Source organism: Apium graveolens, chromosome 6, assembly GCF_009905375.1.
Source record: "Apium graveolens cultivar Ventura chromosome 6, ASM990537v1, whole genome shotgun sequence".
Taxonomy (NCBI): Eukaryota; Viridiplantae; Streptophyta; class Magnoliopsida; order Apiales; family Apiaceae; genus Apium; species Apium graveolens.
The window spans coordinates 134191002-134204958 of NC_133652.1; the positions used below are offsets into that span (position 1 = coordinate 134191002).

The 13957-nt window shown below is 40.6% G+C and overlaps 1 non-coding gene across 1 annotated transcript; it reads left to right on the plus strand.

The window, feature by feature from the left end:
* The first annotated feature begins 13446 nt into the window (after positions 1 to 13446).
* On the plus strand, positions 13447 to 13553 carry LOC141669442 (small nucleolar RNA R71). The gene has a single exon (XR_012553727.1). It is a non-coding gene; the product is annotated as a small nucleolar RNA R71 (small nucleolar RNA).
* Positions 13554 to 13957: the final 404 nt, after the last annotated feature.

Here is a 13957-nt window from a genome sequence, read left to right on the forward strand (position 1 = left end):
CGGATGACTCAATATAGTCCCGACGGATGATGATTTATTATCCATCGAGTGAGTAGCTTATGTAACAATAAGTCTGTAGCACATTTCTGCATACACATTGTTTAGATTCTGTAGTAGTACTCAAATCATGTTGACTTTAACTAGATATGCAGAATAGGTTGATTAATTGTACATAGATGACGTCTTGTAATTCTACATAAATGAAATAAAGTCTAGTGCCAGATTGCTACCCGACGGATAATCAATAATGCCATTCGATGGATGATCAACAAGACAACCCGACGGATAATCATAAACTCGACGGATGATCATGAACCCGATGGATAAAGAATTCAAACATCTGTTGACAGTGACAACACAGTCATATGCGTCGAGTGTATGCAAATGGAATGTGGAAGCCTATTCAACTGGTTTTTAGAGAACAAAGAAGCATTGCCATTTCCATGCTATTATGAAGATATTCAAAGATGCTGGAAAAGAGTAATGAAGTAGCATAGTATTAGACTTGATAGTTTTTATTTTATTATCCTGTCTTATCAATTTGTAATCTTGGTGTTATATAAACCAAGAAGTAGCAAATAGAACAACTAACTAAGCAACCAAGAGAGAAACATTTATAAGCTGTATTCTTAGCATTTCTCTGCAATCTTAGTTGTTAAAATTTATAAGCATCTGTGAACTAATTGCTACACAGAGTTCTCTTGATATATTATATATATCTCTGATGGATACATTCAAATCCACCATACAGTTTTTAAAGACTTGTGTTTTTAATTACTTGTGTTTTGATTCATTTCAAGTTATTATTCCGCACTCTGCAAATCAACTCACACTGATATATATATTTAAGTTATAACACTTTTTATTTTTCAAAAAGTTTCAAGAATTCCATTCAACCCCCCTTCTATAATTCTTGTTGCATTGTTAAAGACTAACAATTGGTATCAGAGAAAGCTCTTAACAAACAGAGAGTTTAAAGATCACAACAAAACAACAAAATGAACAAGAAGGATGTTAGAGTCAAGATTCCTTTTCTGGACAAAGATAATTACCATCATTGGAAGGTAAAGATGCATCTTCATTTACTTTCTCAAGATGAGGCCTATGTAGACTGCATAGAAAGAGGCCCTCATGTTCCAATGAGAGCTGCAACTGGAAATGAGCCATATATCCCCAAGCCAAGGCATGAATGGTCTGATCCTGATATTGAACAAGTCAGGAAAGATAAGAAGGCCATGAATATCCTATTCAATGGAGTAGATGGTGACATGTTTGACAACATCATCAACTGCAAAAATGCCAAGGATGTTTGAGATATTATACAGATTATATGTGATGGCACTGAGCAAGTTAGAGAAAATAAGATGTAGCTACTGATTCAGCAATATGAGCATTTTCATAATGAAGAAAGTGAGTCTCTCACTGATATTTTTAGTAGGTTTCAAAAACTACTAAATGCCCTGAAGTTGCAAGGAAGGGTCTATCAGACAAAAGAATCCAATCTGAAGTTCCTTAGATCTCTTCCAAAGGAATGGAAACCAATGACAGTCTCATTGAGAAACTCTCAAGATTATAAGGAGTTTACTTTGGAGAGACTGTATGGCATCCTGAAGACTTATGAGCTTGAAATAGAGCAAGATGAGAGGATGGAGAGAGGAAAGAAGAAAGGAGGGTCCATTGCACTAGTTGCTGAGTTAGAGAAAGAGAAGGAGATGAAGATGGAAGCTGTTGAATCAACTTCAAAGGTCGGTGAAAACCAGGGCAAGGGGCTGGTAGCAGAAAATGAAGATTCTTTCAGCCAAGATGATATAGAAGATATTGATGAACATCTAGCATTTCTTTCCAGAAGATTTTCCAAGCTCAAGTTCAAGAAGAATTTTAGAGCAGCCAAGCCAAATAGAAACATGGTGTATAAATCAAAATTCAAATGTTTCAAATATGGCTTGGCCGGGCACTTTGCCAGTGAGTGTAGAAAGTCAGATTCCAGCAAGAAGAAGTTTGAGCCTATTGATTTTAAACAGAAATACTTTGAGTTGCTCAAACAAAAGGAAAGGGCTTTCATTACACATGAAAATGACTGGGCAGCAGATGGTCTGGATGAAGATGAAGATGTCAGCTATATCAATCTAGCCCTAATGGCCAAGTCTAATGAAATAATAACAAGTTCTTCAAGTAATCAGGTAATCACCACTAACCTTGCACATTTATTTAAAGCTGAGTGCACTGATGCAATAAATGACATGTCTACAGAATTATATCATTTGCGTGTTACACTTAAGTCTCTTACTAAGGAAAATGCTAAAATCAAAGAAAACAATTTCTTTTTAAGTGAGAGGAATAATGTGCTAGAGTCTCAGTTCATTGAATTTGAAAAATTAAGAATTGAGTGCAAAATTGCTAAGGATGAATTAACTGAGTCCTTGAAGAAAGAAGAGATCTTGAAGAAGCAGCTTGAACGAGAACATGAGGTGATTAAGGCATGGAAAACATCTAGAGATGTTCATGCTCAAATCACCAAAGTTCAAGGGATTGAGTCCTTCTGTGATGCAGCCTGAAAGAAGAACAAGGAGAAGCTGGAATCCAATTTGGTGGAAGGATTGCTAACAGATGTAGACTCGATGGATGATGAGGGTCATCCGCCGGATAACAAAAAGGGTTATCCGTCGAGTGATATAAATCCTCATCCGTTGACTGTGAGCAAACCTGTGAGTAAAGCCCAGCTTGTTAAGTTAAATGAGAAATATGGATCAATTTCCAAGAATTTTGTTCCAGGAGAATCTAGTCAAGTTAAGAAGGAGAAGAAGGCTAATGTTGGTCATATGACTGTCAAGCAATTGAGTGACAGACTTGAAAAGATTGAGGTTAAAATAGAGGCTAAAAAGAAAAATAATAGAAATGATAAAGTAGGGATTAACAAACACAATAACTACACACCTGATAAATATGCTCCTAGAAAAATCTGTGTCAAGTGTGGTAGTGTAAATCATTTGTCTGTTAATTGCAAATCTGCCATGCCTACTTCCATATCTGTGCCACCTCACTTTCCCAACATTAATGCCATGCCTCCTATGCCTATGAATGCTATGTCTACACAGAATATGAATGCCTAGTTTGCTAATATGCCATTTGCACCTAATCCTTATTATGCTGCATATAGTATGCCACAAATGCCATTTAGCATGCCCTACTGGAATAACATGTTTACTAATAGCATGCCATTCCCTGTTAATCAAAATATGCATGATAATTCTATTGTAATGAATGGTTTCAAAGGTTCAACTCAAATAACTAAGGATGAATCTGATATCCCCAAGTCAAATGAGATCAAACCTAAGAAACAGAAAAAGAAAGCTAACAAGGCAGGACCCAAGGAAACTTGGGTACCAAAATCAACTTGATTTGATTTTGATGTGTGCAGGGAAACAGAAAGAATCTATGGTACTTGGATAGTGGTTGTTCACGACACGTGACTGGTGATTCTACCCTGCTCACAGAGTTCAAGGAGAGAGCTGGCCCTAGTATTACTTTTGGAGATGACAGCAAGGGTTATACTGTGGGATATGGCTTGATTTCAAAAGACAATGTCATCATTAAGGAGGTTGCCTTAGTGGATGGTCTCAAGCATAATATGTTGAGTGTCAGCCAACTTTGTGATAAAGGCTTTTCAGTAACCTTCAACTTAGAAGCCTGTGTTGTGACTAACAAGAGGAACAACAAAGTGGTTCTCATTGGTGTGAGAAAAGGAAATGTGTACCTAGCTGACTTCAACTCATCAAATGCAGAATCTGTTACTTGTCTTCTCAGCAAAGCAAGTCAAGATGAAAGTTGGTTATGGCACAAGAAGCTATCCCATCAAAACTTCAAGACCATGAATGAACTAGTAAAGAAGGAACTGGTTAGAGGCATTCCTCAAGTGGAGTTTTATAAGGATGGATTGTGTGATGCCTGCCAAAAAGGAAAGCAGATCAAAGCATCATTTAGAAAGAAGCTTGATTCAACAATTGAAGAACCTTTGCAACTGCTACACATGGATTTGTTTGGACCAGTCAATCTGTTGTCCATCTCAAGGAAAAGATTTTGCCTAGTAATTGTAGATGATTTCTCAAAGTTCTCTTAGACATATTTCCTAAAGTCTACAGATGAGGCTAGTGAAATCATCATCAATCATGTAAGGCAAGTCAATAATCATCCTGATTTCAAAGTTAGAAGAATCATGAGTGACAATGGAACTGAGTTCAAGAATTCTGTCATAAGAGCATTTTGTGAAGAAAATGGGATTTTGCATGAGTTTTCAGCAGCAAGAACTCCACAACAAAATGGAGTAGTAGAAAGGAAGAACAAATCACTTATTAAAGCTGCAAGGATAATGCTTGAAGAATCAAAATTACCAACATATTTCTGGGCTGAAGCGGTAAATACTGCATGCTATATTGTAAGGGCGAAATCACGCACTAATATTCACGCAAGTATACGCGTTCGCAAGTAATATAGAATACTTTCTAGTTCGTTCCCTCAGAGACTCAGACTAATTTATTGTCTAATTTAACTCACTCACCAATGTATGATTACTTCTCAATGTTAAGATAATAACACTTAAAATTGTTGATTAAATATTAACTATAATTAACTACTTAATTAACCACTTAACTAACACTTCAATTTATCAATAATAAAACACTCATGAGATCACAACTTCATTCTTACTTCCTTCTATAGCCATAGTTATTACCTTTAGCATGTGACAGTGATGATATTAATCGAATAACACGAAACTGATAAAAGCCAACCTTCATTGTACTAATACCATTCTACCAAACATCCACAATTAAGATAGAAGTTGAATAGTCATCAATTATGTTGAGTTCCTATATGTCTACAGAAATTGACAAGACAACGATTTAAGCACAAGTTATTCCTTTTGATTACATAGGGCAAATAAAACTGTTAGAGTTACCCACTAATCATGCACAATGTACATGAACCTATGCTAGCATGGCAAGTTCTAAATCTCAAGATCCACCATCGCTTCACAAGAGATTAACACCCTATCTTATATGTTCGCGACGCACATAAGATGAATACGCACAACCAATACTAGATATCATGCAATCATCACATACTAAAGTATTAAACAATTAACTAAAGAATTCCATAATAAATCCGTTGCAACCCCATGATCACGATTAGCCCATAATAGAACTTATCGCCATCATGGGTTCATACGAAATCATGATAACAAACACAAGAAAATAATAACTAAACTGATTATATTAAAACAGAGTACGTCACAAGAGTAAATAAGTCAAAGCAAGAAAACTAGCATCCAACGCTACAACGAAACAAGAATCACAAGAATATATGCTTCCTCTTCGCTGCTGTGTGCTAAATCGGTCTTCTTCCTTATCTCCTTCGCTTCTTGCAAAACACAATCTAAAACATAATCTCCTCTTAATACTCTGTGAAAAATGTCTCAAATCTACTTATATAATAGTCCCATAAAACTCAGATTACATAGAAGTTGGAAGCCAAACAGAAGTAGAAGTCTAAAATAATATATCTTTTTCCCCGACCCTGCGCGGCCGCTCAGCATTTCTGCGCGGGCGCGCAAGGCTGCTGCGCGGCCACTCAGCATTGCTGCGCGGGTGTGCAGGACCCTTCTGGAAAAATTCCATGTTTGCTCCGTTTCTTCGCCGTAATCTGCCCGTTCTTTTCCTCTCGCAATGGTGAACACATGCCAAGGCTTATTCTTGATGATTCCTCCTCCGAAATGCAACTAATACCCTGAAATGCATAAACACTAGAAAAACGCATCAAATACACAAAATACTTGATTTCAAGACACCAATTTAAGCCATTTTAAGATGTTCTAAGTGGTATAAAATGCCACTTATCACACCCCCAAACTTAAATCGATGCTTGTCCTCAAGCGTCACAGACTCAAAAACAAAAAAAAATATGCATGAATGCAATCTATATGAAAATGCAACGATCCCCCTTACTACAATTAACCAACCAAATTGTCACGTCTCAACGAATGCAGTTACACACTAAAGATCAAGAAACTCATGCAAACGGACATACCGCCAGAAACGTGGTGTGTGCAAATGCTTAACAGATATGCTTTGGAACTCGACCAATTACTATGACTAGATTATCCTCAAGGCAATCCCACGATTATACAAAGAATAAAAATTCTAGGCACAAAGTGATATACAACACTACAAGAACTCTGGAGCTTACTACGGAATCATGCTTTTTATTTACAACTCAAATGCTTATTTGACCGTGTAATGAGTGAGGTCCACAAAAGACTTATACAATGGTATCCATGTAACGAGCGTTAGGTTAGCGGATCCCAGACTCTAAAAGCCTTAGGTCACTAGGCACAAAGTCCCCTAAGAACTTAATAACTCGAATACCAAAGAGCCCACTCTTGATCAATTACGCAATTTTTTTTTTCTCTGAGCAAGTGCGTTTCGCTCCATCTTGCTCAACCCTAGACTACTCGCATAACATGCGAGCCGGCTACTAGCCATTTGACGCCTAGCCACAACTAGCAACAAATTCCATTTTTACTCCATTTTTTTTTCTTTTTCATGCCTTTACCACTAAGAACCTATTATCAAATTCTAAGCATAATAAATAGATTATCCTCGAAAATAATCAGATCATAACAACAATCTAGTCCTTAAGCATTCTCTAAGACTTAGTGACAATACAAGTGCTTCTAGCATGCATATCAACCTACACAACTTAATATCACTTTAATGCTATCACTACACTCGCATCAATATCACAATTCAGTCGATAAATCATTGCAAAAAGGGATCATGGTATATGCATGAGCTATATGATTTGACAAACAACTAAAGCTATATAAAAAAACTATATGGCAAAAATTATGCAACTATATGAACTAACTATCATGAATATGCAGCTATATGACACACACAAAATATTCCTTAACTACCACCCCCAAACTTAAAATCTTCACTGTCCCCAGTGAAGGTAGTAGAAAGGAACACAGGGTATACCTACTCGGAGTCATCATCATCATCACCCTCAGTGGGTGGAGTATCAGGCGGCGGGTATGCAGAGTCCTCACCAAAAACTGGCCACTGGATATCAGCTCCAAGGCCTCGAAAAGCAGTCCCTAACGCAAGGGTGAGCTCCTGAGCAAACCTGCTCTGCGTCTCATACATGGCATCCATCCGCCGTGAAAGCCACCTATACTGGGCATCACCCATCCCAGCACCCTCCTGAGCTCTCGAAGAACTAGCCTCACCACGCCCTGGCCTGGCCATAGTAGCACCTCGTGCTGGACGCCCTCCTGGAAGACAATAACCCAGCCCATGCTCCTCAGGCTCACCACCGGTCCACTCCTGCATCCCATTCAGAGTGCCAGAATCTATAGGAGCTGCTGGCAACTGCAACTGCTCATGAGCCGGCCAGTTCACTCCTACTGCACGGCATAGCTTTGTAACCGTGGATGCATAAGGGATGTTCATATGCTTTGCTCCCCTAAAAAACTTCAGAATTCCTTGGTAGATAAACTCACCAAGGTCCACATAGTATTCCTCATTCAGAACTCCCCACAACAACTGTGCTCTCTCAACTGTGACCTCGTGTGCATGTGAAGAAGGCAAAATATTAGCACATATAAATATATTCCATGCACGGGCATACCTGTTCATGGCGATCGCCGGAAAGTGACGATACTCATTATTGGCTGGACTGCGGTTCCAAACTGTGCCCGGTCGACAGAGAGTCGCACAAATCAAATCCAAGTCAAAATCCTCAGCAGTCTTTTCATTCCAGTTCTCCTCCTCGGGCTTCCTCTCTCGCTGTCCAATCACACGGCGAATCGCCGCAGGATGATAATCAACCGTCAGCCCACGAACTACAGAAAACCCATTCTTTTCAGCCTTCGCGTTCGCGTAGAACACGCGAACAATACTCATCGGTACTGCTTCGGGTGACTCACAAAAAGCTATCCACCCCTTCTCTGCAATCATGGGCAACAACTCACCATCCCTCCCTGATAGTAAAAACCCCCTCTCCTTCAGAATCGGCTTCCCCAACAGCCTAGTGTACTCCTCCTCCGCGGCTCTGTCAGTTAACCGAGGCCTTGCAGCAGTACCCCTTGATGAATCAGCAGTAGGAACTGTGCTGCTGCTGACAATAGTGCGTGCTCTCTTGGGTGCCATTGATTTGTGAATAAAAGTGTGTAAGAACTGATTTTTTGATGTTTATGAGAGGGTTTAAATGTAGGAAGTTGTGGGAGATATGTAGGATAGGTGTATGTATATATAGGGTGTGGAGTAGGTTAAATTAGATTAGGAGTGGGGTTGAGGGATAAAATCATGGGGTAATGGGAAAAGAATTCGTGGGTTTATGGGCTGTAATGGGTTTTTGAGTTTTTGTTTGTTTTTGTTTTTTTTTTTCTGAACTGTAAAAAAATTTCTGGAACTCGACCCCTGCGCGGCCGCTCAGCATTTCTCGGCGGGCACGCAGAAAGCTGCACGGCCGCTCAGCATAGCTGCGCGGGCGCGCAGAGGGTCTCTGGAATTTTTTTTTCAGCCCCTGTTTTCTGATTTTTTTGTGTTTTTGGATAGGTTATTAACTTCTAAGGGTTCCTGTAACAACAATTCATGGGTTGCCTCCCACGCAGCGCTTCTTTTTCGTCATTAGCTTGACGTTCCGTACCTTTCTCACGTAGTCAACAAAATGGCACTAATCACCTCTCGGTTTGCCATGTCCCCATAGTAGTGCTTCAACCGCTGACCGTTAACCTTGAATGCTTGGTCCGAATCATTCTCAAAAATTTCCACCGCTCCGTGTGGAAACACAGTTTTGACAATAAAAGGTCCAGACCACCTTGATTTCAACTTCCCAGGAAAAAGTCGGAGCCGAGAGTTGAATAACAGAACTTGTTGCCCTGGCACAAATAACTTAGGATGTAGCTTCCTATCGTGCCACCTCTTCACCTTTTCCTTATACATTTTGTTATTCTCGTACGCTTGAAGTCGAAATTCATCAAGTTCATTAAGCTGAAGCATTCTTTTCTTACCAGCTGCATCTAAATCCAGGTTCAATTTCTTCAATGCCCAGTAGGCCTTATGCTCAAGCTCCGCCGGTAGATGACATCCCTTACCGTACACCAACTGAAACGGTGACATCCCAAGTGGAGTTTTGTATGTTGTTCTGTAAGCCCAAACAGCTTCATCGAGCTTTAAAGACCAATCCTTCCTTGACGGACAAACAACCTTCTCTAGAATGCGCTTTATCTCTCTGTTAGACACTTCCGCTTGACCATTTGTTTGCGGGTGATAGGCAGTAGCTACTCGATGATTCACATTATAATGCTGCATCATAGAAGTGAACTTACGGTTGCAAAAATGCGATCCTTCATCACTTATGATTACCCGAGGTATTCCAAACCTTGTGAAAATTTGCTTATGAAGAAAATTTAGCACTGCCTTTGCATCATTTGTCGGTAAAGCTTTAACTTCGACCCATTTTGAGACATAATCGACTGCCAGCAAGATGTACTGATTATTGCAAGACGAGATAAAAGGCCCCATGAAATCGATTCCCCATACATCAAAGACCTCGACTTCAAGCATCACATTTAATGGCATCTCATCCTTCCTTGACAAATTTCCCACTCTTTGGCAACGATCACACCTTAAAACAAACTGATGAGCATCCTTGAATAAGGTGGGCCAGAAAAAACCTGCTTGCAGAATATGAGCTGCCGTCTTCTCACCTCCATAGTGTCCACCATAAACCGTGGAATGGCAGTCTCGTAATATCCCCTCCGTCTCACAGAACGGGATACATCTCCTGATGATCTGGTCAGCTCCCTGTCTAAAGAAATATGGTTCATCCTACATATACCACTTCACCTCATGCAGAAACTTCTTCTTTTGCGCGGATGTCAAATTAGGAGGCATTATATTGCTGACAAGATAGTTTACAATATCTGCAAACCATGGTTCTTCCTCCTGAATTGCAAACAACTGCTCATCCGGAAAAGATTCATTGATTAACGTCCTATCTTGTGAAGTAGAATCGGGATTCTCCAACCTAGAGAGATGGTCAGCTACTTGATTCTCGGTACCTTTTCTATCTTTGATCTCTAACTCAAATTCTTGAAGTAAAAGCACCCAACGAATGAGTCTCGGCTTCGAATCCTTCTTAGAAACCAGATAGCGAATAGTTGCATGATCAGTGAATACTGTCACTTTCGTACCAAACAGATAAGATCGAAATTTCTCAAAGCCAAAGACTATAGCCAAAAGCTCCTTCTCAGTAGTGGTGTAGTTCAATTGGGCCCCATTTAAAGTCTTACTCGCATAGTAGACCACATGGAAGAGATTTTTCTTGCGCTGTCCCAGAACTGCACCTACCGCATAGTCACTCGCATCACACATCATCTCAAACGGTTCTGTATAATCTGGTGATGTAATAACTGGTGCCGTGATCAAACTCTCCTTGAGAGTCTCGAATGCTGCCAAACATTCATCATCAAATTTGAAAGGCACATCTTTCTCAAGTAAATTGCACAACGGCTTAGATATCTTTGAAAAGTCCTTGATGAAATGCCGATAAAAACCCGCATGACCGAGAAAACTACGGATTCCTTTCACCGAATTAGGTGGGGGAAGATTTTCAATGACTCCCACCTTGGCCTTGTCCACCTCCAAACCTTTGCTAGAGACCTTATTCCCAAGGATAATGCCTTCACGCACCATAAAATGACATTTCTCCCAATTAAGCACCAAATTAGTTTCCACGCATCTTTTGAGTATGGCACGCAGATTATTCAAACATTCATCATATGAGTGTCCAAAGACGGAGAAGTCATCCATGAACACTTCGACGTTATTTCCAATCATGTCAGAGAATATAGCCATCATACATCTCTGAAAGGTGGCCGGGGCGCCACATAACCCAAACGAAACTCTTCGAAAAGCAAATGTGCCAAATGGACAAGTGAAGGTAGTCTTTTCCTGATCCTCTGGTGCAATACAAATCTGATTATACCCGGAATACCCATCCAGAAGACAAAAATACTCATGTCCCGCCAATCTGTCAAGTATTTGATCAATGAATGGGAGAGGGAAGTGATCCTTCCTTGTGGCTTTGTTCAATTTTCTATAATCCATGTATACTCTCCATCCTATAACTGTTCGAGTAGGGATGAGCTCATTCTTTTCATTTACGACCACAGTGATACCTCCTTTCTTAGGTACACATTGCACGGGGCTCACCCACGAGCTGTCAGAAATAGGATAAATGATGCCTGCATCTAGCCATTTCAGAATTTCTTTCTTCACCACCTCCTTCATGATCGGGTTCAGTCTTCCCTGCTGTTCCACAGTTGGCTTACTACCTTCCTCTAACAGAATTTTATGCATACAATATGAAGGACTTATCCCCTTGATGTCTGCTATGGTCCATCCTATAGCCGATTTGAATTCTCTCAAAATCCTTAAGAGCTTGTCTTCCTCACTACTTGAAAGGTCAGCTGAAATAATAACAGGTAACGTAGATGAATCACCTAAAAAGGCATACCTCAAGTGTTCAGGTAATGGTTTGAGCTCTAAGGTAGGCGCTTCCTCTATTGATGGTTTGAGCTTCCCTTCAGCGTTCTTGAGGTCAGAAGTACCAAGAGATTCAAATGGTATATCCAGCTTTCACTTCCAGGGAGAAGCGTTCAGATATTGTAATTGCTCGTTGCTATCTTCATCATCACTGTCAAATTCCCCCACTAAGGCCTTTTTCAATGCATCAGACATTAGCATGTGATCGAGTTCCGAAGTAACCGCAGAATCAATCACATCCACTTTTAAGCACTCCTCATCTTATGTAGGGAATTTCATTGCCTTGAATACGTTGAAGGTCACATCCTGATCTTGAACCCGCATAGTAAGTTCCCCTTTTTGCACATCTATCAAGGTACGGCCAGTAGCCAAGAAAGGCCTCCCCAAGATTATGGGAATCTTCTTATCTTCCTCAAAATCCAGAATAACAAAATCAGCAGGAAAGAAGAGCTTATCCACCTTGACGAGCACATCCTCAACTATGCCCCTTGGGTAAGTAATGGAACGGTCCGCCAATTGTCGCGACATGTATGTGGGTTTTGGATCAGGCAGATCCAGTTTTTTAAAGATCGACAACGGCATCAGATTAATGCTTGCTCCCAAATCACAAAGGCACTTGTCAAAAGTTAGATTGCCAATGGTGCAAGGAATGGTGAAGCTTCCTGGATCTTTCAGTTTTGGTGGTAACTTTTGTTGCAGAACCGCGCTGCATTCTTCCGTGAGAGCAACGGTTTCAAGGTCATCCAGTTTCACATTCCTTGAAAGAATAGTCTTCATAAACTTCGCATAACTAGGCATTTGTTCCAGAGCCTCAGCGAAAGGTATATTGATGTGAAGTTTCTTGAACATCTCCAGAAACTTCCCGAACTGTCTATCCAGCTTTTGTTGCTGCAATCTCTTAGGAAAAGGTGGTGGAGGATAGAGCTGTTTCTCCCCTGTATTAGCCTCAGGCAGAGTGTGTTCAACAGTAGTCTTCCTTGGTTCCGCCGCTTTCTCCCTTTGCTTAGATTCTTCATCTCTAACTTCAGCTTCGACTTCTTTTGCCTTTTCAGCATCAGCTACTTTTCCAGACCTTAAGGTAATAGCCTTGACTTGCTCTTTAGCTTCCTTCCTGCCTGGTACTTCCGTGTCACTGGGAAGAGTGCCAGGTTGACGATTGAGCACTGCATTGGCTAATTGACCGATTTGATTTTCCAAGGTTTTGATAGAAACCGCCTGACTCTTGCACAACAGCTTAAGTTCCTCAAAATCAGCACTAGTAGGTGCAGCTGCACTTCCCTGTTGAGGATATGATTGTCTTGTAGCATACTGCTGTGGTTGCTGGAATCCAGGTGGGTTAAACTATTTACTCACTCCTTGCTGATATGGTGGCTGAATAGCATTCTGATTATTTCCCCAGCTGAAATTTGGATGATTTCTGTTGTTAGGATGATAGGTCGCTGGCACAGGCTGCTGTTGTCGCTGATAATTATTCACATACTGAACAGATTCGTTGACAAGAGAACACTGATCCGTAGCATGAGAACCTGCACAAAGCTCACAAACCATAGCTATTTGATTAACTCCATACGTAGCCAAAGAATCAACCTTCATTGATAGCGCTTGGAGCTGGGCTGCAATAGCGGTGGCTGCATCAACTTCCAGAATACCTGCTACCTTGCCTGATGTCATCCTCTGAGTTGGGTTTTGATGCTCATTTGCAGCCATCGTCTCAATAAGATTGTACGCCTCAGTATAGCTTTTAGCCCATAAGGCGCCTCCAGCTGCTGCATCGAGCACGGGCCGAGATTGGGCCCCCAAACCATTATAAAAACCAGTGATTACCATCCAATCCGGCATTCCATGATGTGGACATTTTCTCAACATTTCCTTGTAGCGTTCCCAAGCCTCGCACATAGATTCTGTAGGTTGCTGCGCAAACTGAGTAAGAGCACTCCTCATAGCAGCAGTCTTTGCCATTGGATAAAACTTCACCAGAAACTTTTGCACAAGATCTTGCCACGTAGTGATGGACCCAGCTGGTTCAGAATGTAACCAGTCTTTAGCTTTATCCCTTAGTGAGAATGGGAAAAGCCTCAACTTGATAGCCTCATCAGTCACGCCATTATACTTAAAAGTGCTGCAGATCTCGACAAAATTTCTTATGTGCATGTTGGGGTCTTCAGTTGCCGCTCCTCCAAAAGAAACAGAATTCTGCACCATCTGAATAGTGCCCGGCTTGATTTCAAAGGTGTTAGCTTGAATAGCCGGATGAAGGATGCTTAACTGAATGTCATCAATTTTAGGCCGAGAAAAATCCATAAGAGCTGGATCAGCTTGAACAATACGATCTCCCATGTTTACTGGTT